Raw genomic sequence first — 6,000 nt, forward strand, 5'->3', positions numbered from 1 at the left:
GCATAAAGACATTTTTCATCTGGTCCAATATCTAAGTTATAATGCAGGTAAAATGTATAAATATTCCACTTCATTATATTGAAAATGGGTTTAATGAAAGAATATGACCTTTTGAAGTCCCTTCTCTCTTGTGATCTTCTGGGTGGGTAGTTTGGTGGGTTGATCTGCTTGAGAACTGTGTGGAGATGCAATAAAAAAAAGAGGAAAATATTCTGAGATCACATGATTGTAAGGGTCTATGGAAAAAGAATAATCATTATTTAATCCTGGCATTTTTCTATGAGTTCTGATAAAAGCTCTCTTTGCTTTCTTTGATTTAGACAAATTTTCCCCTATTTCTTGGAGCTTTGTGAACTGTGGATTTGTAAGGAGAGTCTCACATTTCAAACTGTCTGCAGCACAACTCCTGCTGGATGTCTCACTGGCCCCTAAAACTCAATATGTCCAAAATGGAACTCATTATCTTCCTTCCAGAACCCACCCCTTCCTCCTAGCCTTTCCATTTGGAAAATAGGACATTGCTTTTCTTTGAACTTGGAAACATCAAACTCAAGCCTCGTGTCTTTTTTTTATTTTAATTTTTTCTAATTACATGTAAAGATCTTTTCAATATTCATTTTCTGTAAGATTTCGAGTTCCACAATTTTCTATCACCCTCCTTTCTCTCTTCTCTCCTTATGACATCAAGTGATCTGATATAGGTTATGCATGTATAATCATGCTGAACATATTTCCATGCAAGTCTTAGGTCTTTTCTCTTTCTCTACCTCCATAACAAATCAGTTGCTAAATTCTGGCCTTTCTAAACCCAAAATGTCCTTCATATTTTTGCTCTTTTCCCTTTGCCACTCTCCTGGTTTAGGACCTCATTACCTCATGCCTGGACAATTATAATAGACTCATAATCAATCTTCTAGTCTTCAATCTCTCCAGCCTTCATTCTTCATACTATCACATCACATCACTGCTCAAAATTCTTACATTGCTTTACTGTCTATTGAATGAAATTCAAGCTTTCAGACACTGAAGCCTGACATGATATAGTTAGCAATCATTTTCCTTTATAACTTTATTTCTAGTTACCCCACCACCACCCCATCCTTCAAACTCTCCACTCCAATCAAACTATTCTCTGACTTACTGTCATTCTCTCCTTCTTTGTAATTCACATTTCCCATGGCTGGAAGAGACTTACTTTCATCTCTGTTGAAATCATTCTCTTTCTTGAAAGATAAGTCCAGGTACCACCATCTTCATGATTCTGCTCTTAATTTCTTCAGATCATTACTATCACTTTATCAAGACACTTTGAACTTTCCTATCTCACATTATTCTATAATTTTATTATAATTTGTATGTTTCTTACACTATTACCATCCAAAGAAAATTTATGAAGTTTATATGCAGACCAAAGCATACTATTTTCACCTTTAAATTTGTTTTATTTTTTATTCTCATTTTTTTACTTTTGTTCTGATTCTTCCCTCACAACATGACTAAAATGGAAATATATTTGATGTGTATAACCTATATCAGATTACTCACTGTCATGGGGAGAGGGAGAGAAGTAAGGGTGGTAGAAAAATATGGAACTCAAAAACCTTAAAAAATGAATATTGAAAGCTATCTTTACATATAATTGGAAAAAATAAAATTCGTAAATGCCTTGAAAACTAAAAAGTAATAATAATAATTACATAGCAAAGGAAATTCCCCAAAATTTCTATGGAGGCCAGATGGAAATCAGAAACATGTTGAGACCATCAGCTCCTTTTCAAATTTGTCTTTCAAAATCTGACTTTCAAAATCTCTTCCTCTGTGTCTGTTTTTTCTTTCTCTCTGTCTCTTGGTCTCTCTCTCCATACTCATCTGTTTCTCTGTCTCTCTGTCTCTCTCTCTCTCTCTGGCTGTCTATCTGTCTGTCTCCCTCTCTCTGGAGAAAGATGGTTCTCTCCTCTGCAAAGTTCTAGAACCAATTCTATCCCTCAGGAAGGCATACAGCATTGTCATTATCTCCACCAATTAGGAGAGTCATAATCTAGGCAAGGAGGCAGCTAAGTGGTACAGTGCACAGAGTACAGACCCTGGATTCTTGTGAACCTGAGTTCGAATGTGAACTCAGACACATATACATCTAGGCAATTAGCCTGAGTTATAGATGTTTGTAGGTTGGTAGAATCACTGAGAGAAGAAAAATAGAAGAATCCAAATAGCTGGCTAGACTTGAGTCTTGGTACAGCCCAGATGAAATGGCTAAGCTTAAATTTTTTGACTGAGGAGACTGACAAAAGCTGAAGAGAGCTTCATAATCATTATCTGAACATATTTGTAGCCTTCTCTTATGGGGAGACATTTAGAAATCACAGATATTCCTGTAGATGGAGGACACTGGGACAAATAGCCCAGTAGGAAGCATCACAGGACTAGGTGGAGGTGGCCCAAAAAACAGGTGGAAAGAGCTCTCAACCATTGCTTCAGGGAAGCGTATGATTAATGACAGAATTTTCCAGTGACTAGTTGAAGAAAGATCTGGTGAGAAGAGCTCTAGACTTTCCTGAATATAGACTTTCCAGGGATTTATTCACTAAAGCATCTCTTACTAATACTACACAGGGTGATTCTGAAGAAAACTGAAGAATCTCTAAAGGTTAACAGGTAATGGCTAAGATGCAAGACTTGATGAGAAGCAGTATTATGATATCATCAAATGAGACAATAGCAACTTTAAAGAGTTAGAGGTATAGGAATTTTCCTTCATGTTTTTCCTTTCATGTACATGTGCTGATCACATATTTTCTTCACAGTTTTAGGTCTACACATGTGATCTCTATGGAAGACCAATATTCCTGCCAAAATGTGGTCAAATGACCACAAAGTTAATGAAAGAAGTTACTACTAATTACTATGATGTTTCATTAAAACTTTTTATTGTCAACTGTGTCCTCTGATAAGTAAGGCTGGATGAGTTTTGGAGTCTTGATTTGGAAAGGCTTCTAATACCCCAAATAACTTAGGCATTAGTTAATTTGGGTTTTTTAAAATATATTTTGATGATCTCATTTCAATACTGTTGACTTCCTTTGTACTTTGTATATTTAAAAACATTATTGTGAGAAGAGGTACACAGGCTTCACTAGACTGAAAAAGGAATCCATGTTACCCATTAAAAAAAAAAAAGGACAAGAACTTCTTCCTAGGTACCTAATTGTGGGACCCATGAATAAAATGGGTAAATCTTCAGGGCTAGAGGAACTTGACATCTTCAGTGCTTAGGAATTAATTTGCCAGATATTTTAAAAAGGGGTATATTCCAAGAGAATAAAAAAGACCAGCAAAGGTATTTTTAATTTTTAAAAAAGGAAAAATGAAAACATGAACAATTAAGAACCAATATGCTAACTTATTTATTTCCATAAAATCTTTATTGGAATGGTTTATGAATACATCAAGGGCATCCTCAATGAAAATGTGGGAAAGGAGAAGAAAGGTACTCATAGACAAAAAAAAATCCAAAAAATTACAAGGGTTTTTTTTCCTTTTTCCTTTGTATCCTTAACATTTAGCATAGTGTCTGGAATACAGTAAGTACTTAACGTTTATTGATTGATTTACTGTTTGATTGATTGAATTCATTAATCAATTGTATCAGTTCACACAAATGGCATAGTTGAGGATAGCATAATATTCAAATGACAAGGACAAGGGCATCAGCATAGAACATTTCCAGATGAGGAAATTCTCTCTACTAGCACAGGATGATACCTTCTCTATTAGAGAATTACCTATAGCAAAATGAAGTGACTTGGTCAGGGTCACATTACCAGAATAGATTAGATTTATAGCTTCATAGATTTAGACTTGAGGACTTTAGTAACCCTTCATTTCACAAATAATAAAACTGAGGTGTCAAAGAATTAAAGTGAATTGTCCAGGGCAACATAATTAGTGAATAGGATTCCTTGAATTCAACCACAGATCTTCTGACTTAATGTGAGCCTGTGTTTTCCTGGTTCTGATTACAGAAATGCTATATTATCTCTCAATATCCCACTGTTTAATAATAATAGTAGTAATAATAAATAATAATAACATTTTCTTTGACAGTGTAGTATCGTGGACTTAGTGTTGACTTCAGAATCAGGAAGATCTAAGTTCAGGTCCCATTTCTGACATCTAATATGCTTTGAGACCATGAGCAAGTCATTCAACTTTACACTGCTTTTAGTGTTTCTCTAAGACAATGAGTTTCAAAGATGTTGACATGCACTGATAACACTTTGGAGATCCACATACCAGTGAAATTATAGTTAACAGTTCTATCCCTATTTGATTCTGTAGAAAAAAAATGAAGACTTGAAGGCTTTTCTCAGAGCCTTCCATACGTACAGTGAAATAATAAAAACAACTATATAAAATAACTTCAAAAATAACATGGTTCAGTGATATCTTTAGTTTAACAAGTGAACTTTTAAACATGGAAATATTTGCTAGCTAAAATTATCAACAATGTCATGGATGAGATTATGGATAAAATTCAAAGAAAAATATTTTAATTCAAAACAAAAAAGTGGGGTGGCTAGGTGGCACAGTGGATAAAGCATCGGCCCTGGAGTCAGGAGTACCTGGGTTCAAATCTGGTCTCAGACACTTAATAATTACCTAGCTGTGTGGCCTTGGGCAAGCCACTTAACCCCATTTGCCTTGCAAAAAAAAAACCTAAAAAAAAGGTATGTATAGATTCAATTTATATGTATGTACTATACATACACTCATATATACATATGTACATATATATATGCACACACATATATTTGTAAATATCTATCTATTTGTGTCTAGTGGTAGTCATCTAGATAAAGTAGGGAAGAAAAAAAGGGGAAAAAAAGAAATTTACCTGGCAACTTTATTGTATATTTGGAGGGAGTAAGTTATACATTATAGATTTGCAGTTTCATGTGCAATTACCTTAGCTATGGCACTGTGTTATAGAAGTGCTTGTTTTGTTCCATGTATTGAAAATAAAATAATTATTACAAAACCCTAAATGAAGTAAAAAAAACCCAAAAGGATAATACCCATAATTAGGCAGACATAGGCTATTTCCTTCTGTGAAAACCCTAGTTGTGTCTGAGAGCTGGCCATAGGCATTATTTAGCACCATCAAGGAAAAGTCAAAAGAATGTTGAGATGCTTGTCTTCTTAAGTGATTCAAATTTGATATAAAATTCTTTAAATAAGCATAAATCTCTATGGAATCATAGTGGATGGCTCTTTTGTTCTAGAATGTGCCTTTCTGTACTCTAGATTGGGATTGCTGCCCCATTGCTAGTCCATTCCTTCTGAATCTGGCATATTTCCTATGTATGTTCCTTTTGTCCATGGTACAACATGATCACTGACATTTTTGCCTTCAGTGACCCAAACCTTTGCTGGTCATAACTGAGATAATACCACTGCACACTATTTTGCTAGAAGAAATTCAACACTTGCCATTGGTGTCTCCCAACTACAGTCCCCCCCTTCCTGTCCATGGCAACATCTCCATGGCAGAGCCAGGGAAACTCATAGTGAAGTCTCAAATATATTCCTATTTACATATCATATTATATTAATTATATCAACCCCTAGAAGACTGCCTACATACTTAGTAAAATCCACAATTGCAAAAGAGATTGGTCTAATCACCCATATAGAAGAACCCAAAACTATACATTCCTCAGATTATTACACGCAGCTTACTGGGAAGTCTTAGACCACCAGAAAACATTCAACACAAATAATGGACTAGGTCCTGACTTAAGTAAGAGAAAGAAATTATACTGGATCATATTTGGAAAATTACACAGTGTTTTCAATTGTTCCAACCTGCTCTCTGCTCATCTCTTTAACAAGGGGAAGAAAATAGACATTTATATAGCTATTCCTATGTATTAAGTGCTTTTCAAATATTATCTCATTTGATATTTACACCAACTAATATCTGAAGATGCTATGAGGCTA

At 34.8% G+C, this 6,000-nt stretch overlaps 2 long non-coding RNA genes across 2 annotated transcripts in view; one reads left to right on the top strand and one right to left on the bottom strand.

The window, feature by feature from the left end:
* The window catches only part of LOC141492064 (uncharacterized), a 41,200-nt gene extending 39,641 nt beyond the window's left edge, over positions 1-1,559 (bottom strand). Inside the window, exons 1-2 of the long non-coding RNA XR_012469844.1 lie at positions 1,196-1,559; positions 109-175 (exon numbers count right to left, since the gene is read on the bottom strand). This is a non-coding gene — a long non-coding RNA (uncharacterized LOC141492064). The remainder of the gene's footprint in view (positions 1-108; positions 176-1,195) is intronic.
* Positions 1,560-1,912: 353 nt separating this feature from the next.
* On the top strand, positions 1,913-2,935 carry LOC141492066 (uncharacterized). Its single transcript, XR_012469846.1, has 2 exons — positions 1,913-2,655; positions 2,805-2,935. It is a non-coding gene; the product is annotated as an uncharacterized LOC141492066 (long non-coding RNA).
* Positions 2,936-6,000: the final 3,065 nt, after the last annotated feature.

The sequence above is a fragment of the Macrotis lagotis genome, chromosome 6, assembly GCF_037893015.1.
Source record: "Macrotis lagotis isolate mMagLag1 chromosome 6, bilby.v1.9.chrom.fasta, whole genome shotgun sequence".
Taxonomy (NCBI): Eukaryota; Metazoa; Chordata; class Mammalia; order Peramelemorphia; family Peramelidae; genus Macrotis; species Macrotis lagotis.